Source organism: Manis javanica, chromosome 6 (assembly GCF_040802235.1).
Source record: "Manis javanica isolate MJ-LG chromosome 6, MJ_LKY, whole genome shotgun sequence".
NCBI classification, from domain to species: Eukaryota; Metazoa; Chordata; class Mammalia; order Pholidota; family Manidae; genus Manis; species Manis javanica.
Genome location: NC_133161.1, coordinates 47,006,076 through 47,026,550, shown reverse-complemented (window position 1 = coordinate 47,026,550; position 20,475 = coordinate 47,006,076). Strand labels below are relative to the sequence as shown.

At 42.3% G+C, this 20,475-nt stretch overlaps 1 protein-coding gene across 2 annotated transcripts in view; it reads right to left on the bottom strand.

Moving 5' to 3' along the window:
* JAZF1 (JAZF zinc finger 1) overlaps positions 1-20,475 on the bottom strand; it is a 354,562-nt gene that overhangs the window by 300,341 nt on the left and 33,746 nt on the right. Inside the window, exon 1 of one of the 2 annotated variants that reach the window (XM_073238671.1) lies at positions 15,592-15,611. The exons of the other annotated variant lie outside the window; for it this stretch is intronic. The gene's annotated coding sequence lies outside the window, so the exon portion shown is untranslated. Of the gene's footprint in view, positions 1-15,591; positions 15,612-20,475 lie in introns of those variants that run through there. 2 annotated transcript variants of the gene reach the window in all.

The window sequence follows — 20,475 nt, the reverse complement described above, 5'->3', positions numbered from 1 at the left end:
CAACCCTTCGTAGTTCCTGGGTTGCCAGTAAATCTTTGGGGAAGAGATATCCTTTCTCAAATGAAAGTCATCATGTGTAGCCCTAATGAAGTTGTAACACAGCAGATGCTCTCACAGGGTTACCTCCCTGGTCAGGGGTTGGGCAAACTAAAACAGGGAGATCCCAACCCGATACTGGCCACGCCTAAGATAGACCGCTCAGGTTTAGGGTTTGAAAAACATTTTTCGTAAGGGCCGTTGCTCCTCCTGCACTCCAGGCAGACAAGATTACTTGGAAAAGTGATGTTCCTGTCTGGATCGATCAATGGCCCCTTACCACTACAAAATTAAATGCAGCCATAGAGTTAGTGCAGGAACAGCTGGCTGCTGGACATATTGAACCTTCTACATCCCCTTGGAACACCCCAATCTTTGTAATTCAAAAGAAATCAGGCAAGTGGAGGCTCCTACAAGACCTCAGGGCGGTCAATAAGACCATGGTCCCTATGGGCGCATTACAACCGGGAATTCCCTCTCCAATAGCCATTCCTAAAGGGTATGTCAAATTAGTAATTGATCTAAAAGATTGCTTTTTCTCCATACCTTTGCATCCTGATGATTGCAAACGTTTTGCCTTTAGTATACCCATTACCAATTGTGTAGGGCCTTCTCCCCGGTTTCAGTGGAGAGTTCTCCCACAAGGAATGGCCAACAGCCCTACTCTTTGCCAAAAGTTTGTAGCCCAGACTATAGACCCCTTTAGGTTGCTCTTCCCCACTTTGTATATTATCCATTATATGGACGATATTCTTCTTGCCGGTCCTGACCAGCAACAGCTCTATGCGGCCAGTCAACAGCTAGTCACTGCCCTCCGAGATCGAGGACTACAAATTTCCCCAGAAAAGGTCCAGGTCCACCCCCCCCAACTATTTTTAGGCTTTGAATTATTTTCTAATAAAATCCTCACTCAAAAAATTCAGTTAAAGAGAAGCTCCTTAAACACTCTTAATGATTTTCAGCGTCTGCTAGGAGACATCAACTGGCTCAGGCCTTATTTAAAGCTGACCACCGGAGAGTTAAAGCCTTTGTTTGATGTCCTACGTGGAGACCCTGATCCTTCCTCCCCCCGCTCGCTCTCATCAGAAGCACAAAGGGCATTAACCATTGTAGAGCGGGCTATTTCTGAACAGACCATTAGCTACTTCTCTCCACATCTAAGTTTGTGGCTGCTCATTTTCCCTACCCCCTTCTCCCCTACAGGAGTCCTTTGGCAAAACCATCCACTATTTTGGGTTCATCTGCCAGCCTCCCCCCCTAGAGTCTTAGCTACCTATCCTCAATTAGTTGCTGCCCTCTTACGTTTAGGCCGAGAGGCAGCTCTCAAGTTGTTTGGGAGAGACCCTGAGGTTATAACCCTCCCATACAATACATCTCAATTACAATGGCTTATTCAACATGATGATGATTGGGCAATTAGCTGCACCTCCTTCCAGGGGACAATAGACAATCATTACCCTGCAGACAGATTAGTCCAGTTCCTTCAAAAGACCCCGGTTGTCTTTCCCAAAAGGACTAAAACCACGCCAATTGCTGGGGCCGTAATGGTGTTCTCTGATGGGTCCTCCTCCGGCATAGCCGCTTTCAGTATTAATGAGCAAGTTACTCGAATACAGACAGACCTCTCTTCTGCACAGCTTGTTGAACTAACTGCAATAATCAAGGTTTTTGAGCTTTTAATAGATGCCCCCTTTAACCTCTACACTGATAGTGCCTATGTAGCAACCTCTGTTCCCCTATTAGAGACAGTGCCTTACATACGTCCCTCTACAAATGCTTCCCCCCTATTCGCAAAGTTGCAAAAACTAATTTTAAGCCGCGATGCCCCTTTTTTCATCGGGCACATACGCGCTCACACTGGCCTTCCAGGGCCGCTTGCCAAAGGCAATGACAAGGTTGATCTGGCGACTCAATTAGTAGCCTCTGTCACGCCAGACTCACCCTTAGCTGCAGCCCAACGGGCTCATGAACTACATCATCTCAATGCTCACACTCTTAGACTCAAATTTTCAATCACCCGAGAACAGGCCCGCCAAATAGTTCGACAATGTCAAGGATGTCTAACTCTCCTCCCAGAGCCTCATAACGGAATCAACCCCCGGGGGTTAGTCCCAGGAGAGATATGGCAAATGGATGTCACTCATTACCCTCCCTTTGGTAAATTAAAATATATCCATGTGTCTATTGACACATGTAGTGGTTTCCTATGTGCATCCTTGCAAACGGGAGAGGCAACTAAAAATGTTATTACCCATGTTCTCTCATGCCTGGCATATCTACCACAACCTAAAATCTTAAAAACTGACAATGGGCCTGGATACGCCAGCTCTAGCTTTAAACAGTTCTGTGCGCAGTTAGATATTAAGCACGTAACAGGAATTCCCTATAATCCCCAAGGCCAAGGCATTGTTGAAAGAGCCCACTTAACCCTTAAAAACATGTTATTCAAACTTCAGTCGGGGGGAGAAGTACTCTATCCGAGAACAGGTAATGCAAAGACACTCCTAAATCATGCACTGTTTGTTCTCAATTTCCTTACTTATGACTCCGCGGGTAAAACCGCTGCTGATCGCCTTTGGCATCCCTCCACGGCAGATAATTATGCACAGGCTATGTGGAGAGATCCGATGACCAACACATGGCACGGGCCTGACCCTGTGCTCATATGGGGGAAAGGACATGCTTGTATATATGATGCTAAGGCACAAAATGCCCGATGGCTCCCAGATAGGCTCATTAAACTCCTAGACACAAATAGAGGCAAAAACAATAATAATTCCAGTCCAGGGCATATTAACCCCTGAGAAGCCTTCCCTTTCTGTTTATTTTCAGGAGGCAAAAATGAAGATATGTACACTATTGACCCTCGTCATGACCTTTCGCCCCGTTTGGACCCATCAGATTTCCAATTTCACCTGGACAGTCACCAATGAAGCAGGAGACGTCGTTTTCAGTTCTTCCACCTTAGCAAGTACCCCCCCATGGCCTGTTCTTGCCCCTGATCTCTGTGACTTGGCCGCTGGAGCTTCTGCGGCCTGGGGGACCCCAGACATTTACTTTCCTTTTTCCACCTCCCCTGAGACCTACCCTGAGGGACAATCTACCACTTCTCCTGGGTGTAACAACACCCCTAGGAGAACCTACCTCAGAGAAACAGAATTTTATGTCTGCCCGGGAGCTCATAGAGATCGAGCCCTTAACTATAAATGTGGATATAGAGACTCCTATTTCTGTGACTCCTGGGGGTGTGAGACTACGGGAGATGCTAGTTGGAAGCCTAGCTCCACCTGGGATTATATAACTGTAAGTAGGGCTTGGAATCCCAAGCCTAACTCAACTGTTACCCCAGAATGTCAAAGCACCCAATCCACAAGAGGGCGATGTACACCGCTCTCCATTACCTTTACTGACAAGGGAAAAAGGGCCCCTATTGATGGATGGCTCAGGGGACATGAATGGGGGCTAAGGCTTTATGTTTCAGGAAAGGACCCTGGGCTCACTTTTAAAATCAAATTAATTCGATCCATTCCAAACGCCAACAAGCACGTTGTCCTTGGCCCTATTGCCCCTAAGGCAAGAGACCCAAGACCTTCTAACCCTTCTCCCCTGTCTACTAGTACTGTTTTCCAGGCCTTGCTCCCCCCGGTTTTACCCTCCACAGGCGAAATCCTTAAAGGCCTGGCTAATGTGACTGCAAAATCCCTTAACTCCACTGGATATAGCGAGTGCTGGTTATGTTTCTCCCCCGTTCCCCCGTTTTACGAAGGGATAGCAGTTTTAGTAAACACCTCAGCAGACCTCATACTTACCAATGACTCCAGCAAGACTCGCTGGTCAGACCCCTCCCGTTTTTCAGAGACCTCTCCGGGTCTCACATTGACGCAGCTTTCGGGAATAGGCCTCTGTATACATAGCCCCCTCTTGCGTCTACCCCCTCAGCTAGTACCCATTTGTAACAGCTCCTTCTCACCCCCGCTGTCCTATGAATTCCTTGTCGCGCCCAACGGTACTTATTTTGCTTGCTCCTTTGGCATAACGCCCTCTGTTAACCCGCGCTTATTAATATCTAACAATGAATATTGTGTTTTAGTCATGCTCATGCCCAAGATTTTCATACATCCCACCGAAGACCTCCTTCCATATTACTCGGGCTCTACTCGCACTAAGCGTGAGCCAGTAACCGCCATTACCTTATCTGTATTATTAGGACTAGGAGCAGCTGGGGCTGGAACAGGCATTGCCTCCATAATTACTTCTAAACAACAATATTATGCTCTTAGTCAAGCTATTGATAAAGACATACAAAATCTGCAAGAGGGTTTAGACAGCCTGAAAGAATCTGTTGTCTCTCTCTCTGAGGTAGTGCTCCAAAATCGCCGAGGGTTAGACCTCCTTTTCCTGAAAGAAGGAGGCCTCTGCGCTGCTCTTAAAGAAGAATGTTGCTTCTATAAAGACAAAACAGGGTTAGTGCAAGATAGCATTGATAAAGTTAAGAAAAACCTAGAAGCCAGGCAAAAACAAAGAGAAAAGGATGAGGCCTGGTATAAAAACTGGACCTCTGCCACCCCTTGGTTAACTACTCTGATCCCCACCATCCTTGGACCCTTGGCAGGATTCTTCCTTTTAGTGTCTCTTGGCCCTTGGGCCTTAAGAAAACTGACAGTTTTTATTCGAGAGCAAGTTGACCAGCTCGTCAAGCCAGCGGTTGCTGTTCATTATCACAGACTTACGGCCTGTGATGAAGAGTCTTACACCGAGCCAACCAATGCTCCCGGTCTCCGGTTTTCAACTTTACAGGCGTCTCAACCATGGTACCATCGATTCTGGCACCGTACTTAATGTGGCCCATATGCTGGTCAGCCAGAGCCAGACATACCCCTAACTATGAGGGTATGGGCATCGAGATGAGTGCGAGACAAAGTACCGCAAGGGAGGGTTCTTCCTAGAACCTCTCTGGTCCTCCCTGAGAATACGCCTGGCTTGCATAGAGGTTGGTATCCATATGTACATAAAGCCTTGATATATTAAGGTCAATTTGGCTTTCAGCTCTGCCTCTCCTCCCTAAAAGATACCGAGAGCATTTGCAGGATGTTACCCTGCTGGAGGAGCCAGGCCTCTATTCCCTCACTCGATTAAGGCCCACCTTTCTAAAATAAATAGAAAGAGAGGAGATGTTGGGAGCCACACAAAGACAACAAGATGGCCACAGTTCATGAGGTTCCTGCTTCACTTCTTGGAGATTAGCTACGAGCCCGCGCGCGCCAACAAGGAAGCCCGCGCGCGCCAAGAGATACTCTTCTCCCCCTCCTTCCCCATTATCATATACCAATCAGAATGTAACTCGCTGTGCCACCCCTGCTATGCAGCCAATCCCCTGCCTACAAGTATCCTATGGCCCACTCTGCCCCTGAACACTGGTGTATATCTACCCCCGTCTTACAATAAAATTTGAAGGCTTGATCAGAATACTGTCTTGCCTTCGCTCTTCTCTCGCCCCCATTTTCTTTCAGGTCGGATCCCCCTCGTCCCCACGAATAACTAAGTCCCGCTGGACGGGACACATAGGGTGAGCTCCAGTGCAATCTTCATTTCCTTACCTCAGAAAATGAATCTGGGACCCAGACACACACAGTGGGAAGAATATGGGGACACACAGGGAAGAGCCAGCCACCTGCAAGCCAGAGAGGCCTTGGTGGAAACCTGCCCTGCTGACACCTGGATCTTGGATTCCCTGCCTCTAGAATGGTGAGCAAATACATTTCTAGTGGTTAAGCCAACCCAGCTGTGGTGTTATGTTATAGCCTCCCTAGCAAACTAATACAGTGCCCAAGCAGTTCTTGAAGGCAAAGGAAGGAATGTTTGCCAAGCATCCACTGCCCACCCCACTGTTTACAACCCTTTCTTCTTTTTTTGACACATGAGGACACTGAGGCACAGAGCCAAAAGAGGGAGCTCGGACAGAACCTGACTCCAGAGCTATTTGCTTCCAAATTCTATGTCCTCTTTTGCACTCTATCTTCACATCCAAAGACCAAAGTGGGGTACAAAATATGAGAGCAGATTCTAATTTGCCTTATTTAGCCCTCTGAAAATGAGTAAGATCATCATTTTAGCTAAGCTGAAGAAACAGATGCATTTGCAGGCATCACCCAAATAAAGTAATTGAAATACTGTGAAACAGATGTGAATAGGAACTAATTTTGCTTTCTAATGAGCATTCTGACCAGATCAATACTACAAAATGCTGAACTGCAATATGCCATTACAGTTTAAATGCAACTGCCCAGTTGATTGGTTCAGAGAGGCACTTATAGTAGCTAAAATTATGTATTTTCTCTTCAGAAGAGCAGAAGTCTATTATGTAAAATAAAGTCATGGCAATTTTAATTGCACTGCATAAAAGACAGAACCCAGCCTAGCCCACAAACCAGGGAAAGGCAGAGAGAAACAAAATGCAGCTGAATGCTTAATCAGCTGTCTGTCACTTTCTGAATAGTGACTAATATTCTAATTATTAGTCACCACACGGTGAAGGTGCAATTATGGGACAGGGATGATTGCTTTAATTTTGTTGTTGTTGTTGTTAACTGACAATTTGTGAGGCCCTCACGAAAGTATGATTTAAATCCCCCATAAGTTATATAGAGGGAAAAATGATTAACAGTTAAAATTCAGTTTCCCCCACCTTAAGCATTAAAAAAAAAAAAGCTTTGAAGTTGTATTGACAGATATGACTAACAACTGTAATCACAGAAATAAATTTAGTAAAACGATAATTTATCTGTCACAATTTACTGAGGGAGAAAAAGTGCAGCCCAAGCAGCTGAATTGTGAAGTTAAATGAAAGCAAAGAGAACCCAGTTTTTAATGAAACACAGAGCATTATTAATTGGTTTCCTAGCAACAGCCGGGCTAAAATTACTTAACATGTCTGCTCAATCATATGCAAATATGAGTGTTATCCCTTAAATGTTGATTATAGTTGGTCTTTTCAGATGCAAATCCAATGTGTAAAGTGAATGTAAATGTTGACAATGCTGAGACAAAAAAAATCCCAATTAACATCAATCTGGTGTTCAAAGCCCAAGAGCTGAGGATCTTCCCTTAGGAAGGGCTGCACACTACTAGGGCTGCCATTTTCCTTTACCTGTCCTCCCTGGCTCTCCTTAGCGCCGCCCTGGCCCCAAGGCAAGCAATCAGAGATAACTAACAAAATGGTATTTCTAGGCCTTGCTGAATCACACTGTAATTATTCTCATCAGTGTTAGGTCACGAATGGTTCTGTTTAGTGTTTGTGGATAAAATGGACGTTCCTGTGGCCAGGATTCTCACCTGGCCCTGGTTGGCTAGCTCACTACATCATGTGTGCGCAACAAGTTGTTATTGACTCTATATAAAGAATTCTGCCCAGTGCTCTGGGCGAACCGTAGCATGGCTGCAAGGCTGCAGGAGAGGAGAGCAGAGCAGAGGCTGGAGTGGTGGCAGCACGGAGGACAGAGACTGGGACGGCTATGCGTGTAGAGGGGCCCAGAGGCAGAGACCGGCTTGCTGCATGCAGACTCACTTTGAGTGAAGGGGATTTTAGTGACTGACCTGCCACCTGGAAATAAAGTTGGGTATAACCCTTTCACCCCAAGAATGTTTCGCTGCCAATTTCTTTGACCACACTGAATCCAAAGTGAACCTGCCTGGGGCTGAAACCCATTGGCAAGACACCAAGGGTTCCCAGACTAACCTTACGAGAGTTAAGCCAAGGGAAAATGGCCAGATTCTTCCAAAACATCATGCCTTAAGTTTTTAAGGTACCAACAGTTTCTATTAAACACAAATGACGTTAAGAAAAACATGTGCACCCTTAGATGTAGCCCATCTAGGGGTGAGGTGGGGTGGGGGTGGGGCTGGGGGGTTCAGTTTGGGGCATACAGACACCAGAGGAACCTGTGGAAGTGGAATAGGACCTCATCTTTCTGGCTGGCCTAGAATGGATCCGCTTGGGGAGCAATAATGGCAGTTTGCAGAGGAGCTGCCATACTTGTGTGGATGACACAACCATTTCACCAGGCTTGCCTGACTTCATATTAACCCTTAAAGAGAAACACCACTAGTACTTCATTTAGCCTGGGAGTCTAAAAGGAAAAAAAAAAAGTGCCACACACTTTAGTTTCATCAAAGTGGAGACACACAGAAAGAAAGAAAAATGTAGCTTACCATCCATTTAGAAAGAAGATAACCCTCTATTCCCTCTGAGGTTAGATAACCACAGTTCAAGGACGCTACGTTAAATTTTGATTTAAAAAATCAAACATGTTGTAGACAGACTGCAGTCCTGGTCACTGGAATGCTTCTTTTAAGCCAGGGGTTCTTTGATGTACCATCAGCAGTAATAACTGGGAACTTATCAGAAATATATATTCACAGGCCTAGTCCCACACTTACTGAATTAGAAATTTGGCAATGCACACACAAATCTGGTTTAACAAGCTCTCCAGGTGATACTATGCATGCTACATTTGAGAGCCACCTGCTGAGGTCAATTCAGCAAGATACCACCAACTTGCAACAAATTCTTTCAGTTAACAGGAAACCAAGGACAGTTGCCCTGTACCTTCAGCACAATGGCATGCATTCAAAACAAACACACTCATTGTGTGAATTCCTGACACAGTAATTTTTTCCAAAGAATGCACCACTCAGAACAGAAGATGCTGATTTACTTATTTCTTAAGATAACCAATTGTTCTGGCTGCGAGAGAAATGAAAAGAAAGTTATTCTTTAGGAAACTCAAGTTCGCGGTAGCCTTCTGAGAGAAGCTTTTGAGAATCACTGAGTTCTCCGATCTAACGCTGTTCTCCCTGGACCCATTCCAGCACTGTCAGGGCTCCAGCCTAGGGTCGGTGGGAGGGCTTCCAGGAGGGCTCACTGTAAATACTCCCCAAACCATCGCTGAATGGATGACTCCCGCTAGTTCTTGTATTTTAGAGAGAACATTTAATCTCTTAGTGTTCCAGATAATAAAATGGATGGTATGCGGGCACACATGTATCAAAAACTATGAGGATGAAAAAACAATCTAGAAGATACTTTAATCATTATAAAGTAAGTACACATGAGGAAACCTACAATCAGAATGGTGAAGCTCAACTTTAATTGTTCAGCAGAATCACTTGTAAAGCCTGATAAAAAAGTGGATTTCTGGGTCCCATTTCCAGACATTTGACTCACCTGCGCTGGGATAGAGCATCCTGCCTTTTGAATAAGAATGCAATATTGGATGCAGGGATTTGTATTTAAGTTACCACTATGGTTACTTCAATTTTTCAAGGGGTATTAAATAAGGAGTAATGAAAGAAGATTCACTTGGGAAAACAAAGCAGTACTATAGCCAAGAACTACAAGCTCCTGTTTCTCTGAGTGTGATGAACTTGGAGGACTGCAGTTGAGAAAAAGTTTGTGTCTTTTGTTAAAGTTATTTTTTAAAAAATATCTTTTTTTCTGATTACGAATGTTATATATATTCACTGTAAAAAAAAAGTAGAAAAGCTAACAGAAGAAAGTGAAAATACCCACAACCCCACCACATGAGATAACTTGGTACATTATATTCTTCCAGATAACTTGCTGGCTCTTTCTACACACACACACACAGACACACACAGACACACAGACACACACAGACACACACACACACACACACACACACACACACACACACACAAAAAAAAAAAAAAAAAAAAAAAAACAGTGGGATCAGAGTATGTGGATAAAATGAGAGTTCCTGTGGCCAGGATTCTCACCTGGCCCTCGTTGACTAGCTCACTGCACATCTGTGGGCAATACATGGCTGTTGACTATAAAAAGAGCTCACCCAGTGCTTTGGGTGTAACACAGTGGCAGGACTGCAAGGGTGCAGGAGAGCAGAGGAGAGAGGCCCAGAGGATGGCTGTGCAGGACAACTGTGCAGGCAGAGAGGCCCAGGGGACGGTTGTGTGGACAGAGGGGCCCAGAGGATGGCTGTGTGGACAAAGGGGCCCAGAGGCAGAGACCTGCTTGCTGTATGCAGACTCGCTCTGAGTGAACGGGATTCGAGTGACTGACCTGCTACCTGGAAATAAAGTTGGGTATAACCCTTTCACCCCAAGAACATTTCGCTGTCATTTTCTTTGGTCACACTGAATCCATAGCAAACTTCCCTGGGGCTGAAACCCATTGGCAAGACAGAGTATATGTAGTTATTGTATGTGTTTGTTATATCTGTCAGCAACTTTCTACCACTCCTTGATTCTTTTATATAAAATGACAGAATGCCTAAACATTAACTCTCTACTGGTAAGAGTTTAAATTTAAAAAAAGAATAAAAATTCTGTTTATGTAGCCAGTACACAATAGAAATATTTTGTCATTTGTACAAGTACACTAAAAATCTCATTGTTTTTATTAAAGTGATTAAGTTTATTAATTTTTATTAGCTCATTAGTTCACTTTAATGAATGTGTATACATTATTTGAAGGCCTCCAGACATACATACAATATATTAATATAAGGTTTCAACTCAATGAACTTATTAGACCAAATTTTCCTCATTAAATTCAAAGGGAGCCAAAGACTATAATGGAACAAAATTGAGACCTTTTCCCACCAAAACTTTTAACTATGCCCTGAGATTCTATAAACTTCAAATTTTTTCAACCAAGAAGTGGTCAAAACATAAATGAATCTCACAGAATACACTCATCATAACTTGAAAGGTAAATTCTTGCATACTTTATAAACAGAGCAGAAATTTATGTGACTTGCTCACATTCACACTCCTCTCCAAGACCTGGTATCACAGAGCTTGCCTGCAATGGCTTCAACACTTAATAGTCATGTGAATTTAAGTAAGTCACTTAATTACTCTACACTTGTTTCCTTATCTGGAAAATGAGGATGTTAATGAATACTATCTATATTACTGATTTCCCAAGAGTTTTCTGAAGGCCAAGTGGGATAATACATGTGAAATTCTAAAGTACTACTCCAGTGATATCCAGTCTAGCTGGTATTTAGCTCTCTCTGAAATAGTGCTCATTCACCATTTCTGAGTCTACTGTACTCCCACCATACCCCTTAGTCTCTTGAACACAACAGTTTGGACAGAAGAATACAAAATGTGTGTTAGGCCAAAGGGCAGGGAATAATTTATCCTTTTAATATTTGGCCTGAGAACTGCTTTACAATGGAAGCAGACCCACTTGAAGAGTCAAAATGAAAATGACATATTCTGTGAAGTTCTTCATATATAATAGTTCTCTGACAGTGAAGGCATGGGTCCATACCTAGCTTTTCATAACCACTACCTGGGGAGCTTTTTAGAAACAAAGACTCCCAGACCCCACGTCAGATTCTGATGAAGTTTTAACATAATTACATATGAAACTGTAAGATGCCCTGACCCTTCACAGTAATTCCTAAGCCAAATTACTATTAAACAGTGTCCACTAGTTTCCATAAGACTAGGAACCCTAAGTAAATATGAGTGAACTGCATGTTGGTGATTTGTATATTCACAGCGACAGAAGGCCATCAAATCTGTTGCCTGTCACTTTACCAAAAACATCTTTCTAAATGACTACCCAAATATGCACAAGGAACTCTCCCCTTAGGACCTAGGGTTAGGGAAATAACAAAAGAGAGCCTATCTTCTTCCAAAGTATTTTTTTATTTCACCACATCCTTCTCTCCTTACATAAATAATACAACATTATGCACAAGATAAGTGGAAAATTAAATATCACCAAAGACATAATTACTTTCTCATTTTCCTCTAAACAACAAACAAAAAAGACAAACATCTGGCCCACTACAACCTGCTCTTTACACGTACCGACAAAAAGCTCTGGACACCACATTCTTTTACTCATTCAACAAATGACCGAAGTAAGCATTTCTCAGCACCAACCACAAATCTACAGAGCTTATCCCGGAGCCGTACCCTTCAATTTGCCTACAGTTCTGTTACCATTCTTTTAGAGAGTCAAATATTGCCTGATTTTTTCTAACCTCTAGGTTGGAAAACTGGGCTGTCACTTTGCCATGTCACTTTTCTTTCTCAAAATTTCTTCTGCTGCGGGAAAAGCAGCAGCACAGCTCTACATCCTACTGTCTGGTGTGGCTCTTGAAAGTCAGTGGAATAAAGAGAATCAGCACACAAATCTTCAAACTGATTGTGCTAAGCAATCTTACCTGGAACATATGGATCAGAGACTGACCATAACTCATAAAACACTGGTTAGAAAAGAAAACCTCTTTGATCATACTGTCCCCCATGATAAGATGTTTCTTGGCTAAAACATCTCTTAGTTGGAACCCCAATAAGAATATCATTATATGTAATTTTCCTACTATAACTGATGAAATGGAATGTAGTAAGTGCTCATTTTGAAAACATGTGAGTTATTGGTCACTTGATTGCCATTGCAGAACACTAATCAGAGTGAACTGTATGTGGCAGTCTGGCTGAAAGACATTTAGCAATGAATTCATTAGGGAGAATGAGAATCAGTCAGGCTCAGTTAATTTATAATTTTGACCGCAACATGAAATCAAGTCTTCTTTCAGTGCCAGAACTCATTAAAAGTGCAATGGGAGAAAATGGAGCAGAGTCTATTTTGCTTACAAATGTGAAGACTTGCAGGAAGAAGTATCAGGATATTCACACAGCTTAGGGGAAACTAGGACTGCCCATAAAGATTTCAAAAGCGTCAACTTCAAGGACAAGAAAGGATTCTTATGGGTGGTAAGGAGAGGATTAACTAGAAGTTATAAAGTGAAATTACTGCAAAGGCAATTTGAGCTACGCATAAGGAACCAATTTCCAGCCATAGTTTTAATTAGAAGCACAGAATGATCTTCTGTGTAATGATGGCTCTTCATCATTAGCATTATTCAGAATTAGCCTGCACCCATATGAATAAACATAGAGTGGAAATGAAACGTAGACGTGGAAGGAAGGTCAATCATAATTAGCTTTCTTTAATCCTCCAGGTGCAGGTGAAATTTGCCAAATAAAATACCAGAATTTAGTTAGCTCTCAATTTATATTCAATTTACAAACAATTAATAAACCCACAGAGCTGGCCACTCTCTCCCACCCTCACCCCCAACCCATCTCCGACCCTTCACACTACTCCCAAATGTGCAAATTCCAACTGCTGCTGCAAAAAAATCTTTACCGATGTCCATGGAACTCTCGAGAGAATATGTGAGTGGAGGAAAGGAACTACAGAAGCAAACTCCCAAACAAGCAAGGATGAGTCTCTGCTTTCCAGAAAAGATCACCCTCCAAACCTCTCAAATAGCTTACACATCTTTATTTTACCAGCTTATTCATTAAAATAGATTCATTTTGCTTAACCCTCTTTTAAAATACAAATTTTATAAGCAGACCAGACCATATCAATTATTTTCTATTTCTGCTTTCCTACCACCAGTTATAATCTACTGCCTTGAAGAAACCAGGGTTTCTATTGAGACTGATTAAATAGGGAAGAAAGGTAAAATTAAGTTTATAAAATGAAATACTTTAGGGATATAGCAGGGAAGGGATAAAATGGGGAAATAAAATTAAAGGAGCATAAGAACATCTGCTGCCTTGATAAAGAGATACTGGTACAAAGAGATGGTGAGACAGAATGTGCAAATTGTGTTTACTTTTTAAAATCTGCCAGGAGGACACAGGACAGGAAATAGAGATGTTCCTTTGTCTCCTTTCACCTAGTGACAACTTGTTTTCAGGACTGAGCATTCAGCCTAGCATTAATACTATGGGTTCAGCTTCAACTTGAGATAAATGGCTTTTTGTGCACTAGCTTTTGAACCTACCCACAGTAACTCCTTGAGGCTTACCAGGACCTCACCTCCCCGTTCACCCTCACTCATAATGTTCCAGCCACAGAGGCTTCCTTCTGTTCCTTGAACAGGCCAACTTGGTCCTACCTCAGGCCTTCGCACTTGCTGCTCCCTCTGCCCAGAACAGTCATCATCCAGACACTCTTTCCAATAACTCTGGTCTCAGAATCAATTTCACTTCTTCAGATAGGCCTTCCCTGAATCTAACTAATGTTGTCCCTCCTCTCACCTATAAAACTCATATACAATTTTTATTATCCATTTTTATTGGTCCCGTTGCCTATCTTATTTCCTTCTTCACACTTAGGCCTATCAGAAATGTTATCTTGTTTGTATATTTGTTCATTTGTGTATCCCTGTCTTCCTGAACTAAAACCCAAGTTTTCACAAAAGAAGAAGTTTCATCTCTTGCTCCTTGTCCTGTCCACTGTGCCCTGGTCAGTACCTGGCATGTAGTGAGCACTCCACTGGTACTGGTTGTTTCAAAAGGAACATTAACATACATATGGGGCAATACCTTGCTTTTTAAATTTGGAGACTTCTCCATTATAAAAAGCATCAAAAGCATATCCAATGTCTATTTGTAACTAAGCACTTACAGTTTTAATATCCACAGTTGGGTCTCTACTATTGTTTTAAATTTACCAGTATTTATCTTTTACTGAAGAACTACAACACAACCCTCGTTGTGAGAAACACCAATAAGAGGCCCAAAAAAAGTGATTTTTGTATACCCAAATGAGGTAATTTTAATTAGTTTAAAAGCACAGTCCTATAGTGACAATGTAAGCTTCATGTTAGGGGTCTTCCCAAGGATATGACAACAGAGACTTGAAAGATATGTGTGTGCATATAGAGAGATAGATAGATAGATGGATTTGTAACACCTATAGAATATTGACCAATCCTTTCTCACACTGCCATTTCCCACCTTCTATCTTCCATCAGTTATTTATATGAGTATTATCTCTCCTGGATTCTAAGGTCCTTGAGGGATGGGATTTGTGTCTGATTCCTCCCACCTCCCAAATGCCCATCACTGGACTTAACAAAATATTACAGGTGCTCAATAAACATCAAATAGGTGCTTGAGTGGTACCTCCTCTGTTACTCAAAATGAAGCAAACTATGAGCTATGCTGTCTAAGTGATAGCTAGGAAGCAATTTTCCTAAGTGATAAGTAGGAAGTAATGAGTGGGGGGGACATTAATATTTTCCTTATATGGTAACATCATCAATTACCATGGAAAGATACAGACTATTTGAAATACAAACATGCACGTTATACTACATACACACAGAGAAAGGTTTTGAGTGAAGATTAAACATGGAAATCTAAACATGGAAAATTCTAGGCCCAGTGTTTGTGTTCCTCCTCAACAGGCTGAGTACCTAACAACAGAACTGCGTTGTTACTACAAATATTAACTGAAAGGCAGATATGAGACAGAGCTTTCACCATGTGGCACAAAACATACTGTTAAAGATGTGGGGATTGCCACATGTTATGAGTTTTACAGTTGTTCTTATGTCAGTTAATTGCTTCTAAGAGCAAACAGCACTCTGCCACGTGCTCATAACTACATGTTCTTTGGCTATTTTAATAAGAACTGGCTTGGATTTATAGCAAAATAACTTTACTCAGGACTTTCTGCCAAAATCTTACCTGATAAAAAGCCCCCCGCCTCACACGGACATCTGGGGATGACATTCTGAGGCACTGTGCTGAAAGAACACAGAGGAGATGTTTTCAAGGGCAAAAGAGAGCTTCAAAAGAAGCAATTACTTTTTAAGTCTGATCAATAGCAAAGAGGATGAACTGTAAAATACCTCTTAAAAATTCATTTCAGGGTGAAGTGAAGTGACATTACAGCAACACCACAAACAAAATACTTATAAACAAACTGGCTGTATTTTGGCTACGTAGGTGGTACCAACATAAACTTGTCTGTCTGTATGTATTTACATAGAAGGAGGTTATCAACACATTCATCTCTAGTTTTCTTCCTGTATTAACGTCTTGTGCTATAGTACAGACTTTCTTATTTTAAGCAACACCATATAATGAAGTTTCTACAAGCTGCTGAGATTGGTAACTGTACAAATACCTTTTTCCATTCTGTTTCACTAAAGCAAAAAATATTCATTTTTCCCAAATGTATGGCTAGCATTAACAATCTACCATGCTACTATGGAAGCCAAAAACATAACAACAATGATCATAATCATAGCAGGGACTAATTATTCAAAGCTCACTATATGCCAGGCACTGTGCTGAACATTTTGCAATTATTATCTCACATAACCCTCACCACTCTGTGAAGAACATATAATCTTCTAATCTTACAGATGAAGTTAACTGGGACATAGAATTTAACTTACTTGTTTGAGGAAGTACAGCTAAAAAATGGATTCAAATCCAGTTTTCTTAACTCTAAACCCAAGTTGTTATCTGCCACATTAACTTTTTTCCCATTCTTGTGATCTCTTAAATGAGAAGTCGGCCTCCCTTGAGAGGGAAAAAGGAAATTGACTATAGATACATAAAGGTATTGCCTGTACTCCTCCATCAAGGATGAGTCCAGAAACAGTAACGAGTTTAGAATCGAGACAAAAACACCACCTCAACCGAGGTGGGTGCAGGCTGGGCTCAGTCAAGCAGGAGACTGAATGTGTGGTATGACAGGACAGCTCAAATTCACCCATGTTTAGTGAGCACCTGCTGCACCCCAGGCACTTCAGTCTCTGCCAGAATAACGGAGACCTGTCATCACAGATATATAGTCTAATTAAGGAGAGAGACCAGTAGGAATGGCAGTGAAAATACTGCATGATAAGACCCAATACTGACATAAGTACCAATTGTTCAGGCCCAGAGGCATGTGGTGTGAGGAGAGAGGGACTGCTAGGAAGGCTTCCCAGAGGTACTGAGTCTTGAGATACGCCATGAGGGAGCCAACAAGTGAGATGAGCAGGCAAGCCAGAGGGCTGGAGGGTGGGCTGGGTCATTCCCACTTCAAGCCTGAGGTTAGAAAATGACAACAACTATTGCTACATGATTACCCTGTGCAAGACCCCTTTCTGATCAACAACCCAATGAGCTAGTCTTACTGATGCCATCTTACAAGTGGAGCAGCCAATGCACAGAGGGGGGCAGTGACTGGCATGAAACTGCTTAGCAAAGTGGTGGTGCTGGGACTGAGACTCAGGACATCTGATTCCAAAGACCAGAGTGGACCACTGTGATGTATGACCTCTCAGAACTCTCCTGAGGGCAAGAAGGGGTTTACACAGAGAGTCAACCATACAAAAAATGTGGGGCAGGGAAGGGGGGAGGGGGAAGGCTAGAGGCATGAGGCCATTCAATTGCTAAGATGCAGCATTTTCTGTGCAGCCTATCTTCTGTTCATCTACAGCCCCTCTGTCCTGCTGCCAGTGACCATCCACTAGCCTGTGGCAATTACAAAACAAGAGGGTTAAATCTACTTGGGACAAGAGAACTGCAATAAACAGAAATACCTTTACCTGCTACTTCTTGGGGCTCCTCAAAAGCATGTGTCAAAGCATCAGAAGCACTTCCTTGCAAGTCCTTTCCTCCCTCTCAATGGTGAGCTCTTGGATGAATTATGCATAATTCATCTTGTACATCCCCAGGATGGAGATGGCAATGCTTTCTGAATGGTGCCTCCCCCTCCGCACCAATGCCGTTTCTAGTCATCTCTCTAATGGTACCTGCAGTGGAGCCAGGAATGCAGGATGGCCAACTTGGATAGTTTTAGGCCATCTGGCAAATGGGAGTGACTTATCAACAAAGGAATACTGTGTCAGTTCAGTACCCTGGAAATGAAGAGCAAGTGAGGACCCATGAAGATACTATTACTAGTGTTAACACAGATTTTCTGGTATTTAGAACATATTGGGTATTCTAAGAACGCTACATGTGTTAATTCATTTAATTGTCATGACAACCTGTAAATACAATTGTGACCCATTTTCCTGATGGGGAGACTGATGCACCGGCAGGTTACACTCCTTGCCCAAGGCCACACAATAGTGAAATGGTAGAGTGAGAATTCAATTCTAGGTAATCTCACTCATAGCCCAAAGTCTTAACAACTATCTTCTACTGTCTCTTGCAAAAAAAAACTAGCAAGACGACACTACTATGTGCTACAAAGCAAACAGGTGTAATCTCCCTGTGTGCGGGGCTTACATGTTTATTACAAGAAAAGAGTAAAACAGAGAATAGCATACACTCTAAAATCCTGATGCTGGTAGAAATCATAATGAAAATAGGAAGAAGCTACTTTCATTTCTGCAACTCTATGAACAGACTCAGCCAAGTCAGAAAGGCATAGAGAACAAGTTAATAATGGCCTAAATATAAAGGCATAGCTTCAAATCCAACCTACTATTAATTAATTGATGTATTGCCACTAGGGAGGAGACAGTTAGTATTAAGTTAGATTAAATTATGGAAAGCATTGCTGTGACTATTTCAACAGTAATTATTAAGTTGCTATGCATTCCCTCTTTAATAAAAACCCTTTATTCTCATCCTCAGAAAGCTTTACTATTCATCTGTCGCTAGCTTCTTTTGACAGGCATGACATGCTTTTCAGTTAGACTAAAGACTTCTTTCAAAGAGAACAAGGAAATCCGATTTGTAAATCTTAGTAGGCGTCTGATCCAAACTGGGTCTTGGAAGAATATTTGCTTCCAGTTTTTTCCACAGGGTCCTGGGTCTCATTTCTGTGCTGAGCATACACTTGCCAAGACTGACAGGACCTGAAGGAATTATGGACATCTAGGACAGGGAAAGGGGCACTGAATTAGGAATCCAAAGACCTGGGCTCACTCCCAGACTTACCAGTTAGGAGCTCTGTGAGTTTGCCCTCAATTTCCACATGTGTAAAAGAGAGGCATCAACACTAACTACCTTCTAGAGTTGGCAGGAGGCTCACATGTGATAACATACATGAAAGCTGTTTGGAAACCATAAATTACATAAGCCTTAATTGATTAGTTAACTAGTTAACTGAGTAATTAATTAGTTGACTAGGTTGTTAGTTGACTATAATTAACTAGTTGGAAAATTCACTAATTGACTAATTAGGTCATTAATTAACTGACTGATTAATGATTAGAGTAGAAGGGCTGAGTTACTGCCCCATGGCCAGGCTCTGATGCCCTTTTGTTCTACTACTCTTGATTGACTATCAGAGACAAATTTCATGACTGCCTACAGTGATACCTGATCCTGGTTCAGATTTTGCCACAAAACGCTGCCTTTGTATGCTGCCATCAGAATATGAGGAACTGAAGGGCCATCGGCCTGTCCCTGAAGTGGCCAAAACTGCCAAGGGAAAGACCCAAGGGAACTTCAGCAAGGGTTCATTCCTTCCTCTCTGCACCAGCTGGAGGACCAGGGAATACTGACTTGTTTTCCTGTTGCCCTGAACTTATTCAAGGTGCTTACTGAGGGCCCCCTAGGTGAGTGGACCCTGGACACCAGGATGAAGACAGCACTCTGCCTCCAAGGAGCTCAGCGTGAAGCAGGGGGCAACAGCCCTCTGGACAAACATGTAACACAGTCACTGAAGTGTGCTGAGAGAACGCTGGTGCGGGGGAGACAGAGGACAGGGTTCTCTCAGGAAAGGGAAGGAGGTGGGTAGGAAGACCAGGGAAGGTTGAAAAGTTCCTGTAAAGGTTTAATGAAGTGACTACACACCGCAGTTGCCCAGACTGAGCTAAAGCAAAGTGCTAAAGTGTCAAAATAGAGGAACACTAGCAGACACAAAAATACTCATTACACTATTTCGACTGCAATCTAGGAAACATAAGCCTGCCTGCCCCACTCCCCAAACTCTGTGGGATTCTGACAGTAGGTCTGGGGCAGGGCGAGAACATGTATGCCCTTAAAAGTTTCTACAGTTGACTTTACCTAGTCCCAATGGATTCTGTTGGTGCTGCCAATAGTTTTCATGTCATGGCACACACAATAAATGATAACATTTATATACCATATTGATGTAACAAAGAGGTGATCTGGTAACACAAATGTGGGGATTGGTGAAAAAAAAATCAATTTTCTTTCATTATATTATGATAAAAAATGCTAGGAAAGATAGTAAACAATGGATTTGTATAAATATTTCAAATACACTCTTTTGAAATCATTGAATTCAGCAAGTTTACAAAGGAAGCCATACAAGTGATGTTCAAATATAATTCAAACTGTTACAACTTTTTGAATGGTTGAAGGAAATATTAAATGTTTCAGCACACTAAGAAATTTACAGCTATGAATATGTGGTGGTGCATTTGAAATTCTTTCACAGCACATATTTTAAGGAAGCTCTCAGGTTATATTATCCAAGATTTTAATTTGGGGTACCAAAAAAATTCACAGGTTCAGAAGATGCAGCCACAGCCTGTGTCCTGTTCCAGTGAAATTCCAAGCCAAATGTTAAGTAGAAAGTCGATCTAGACACAACTCAGAGACATGTGACTTCTAGAAATTTAACATTAACAAACAAAATGAACAAGC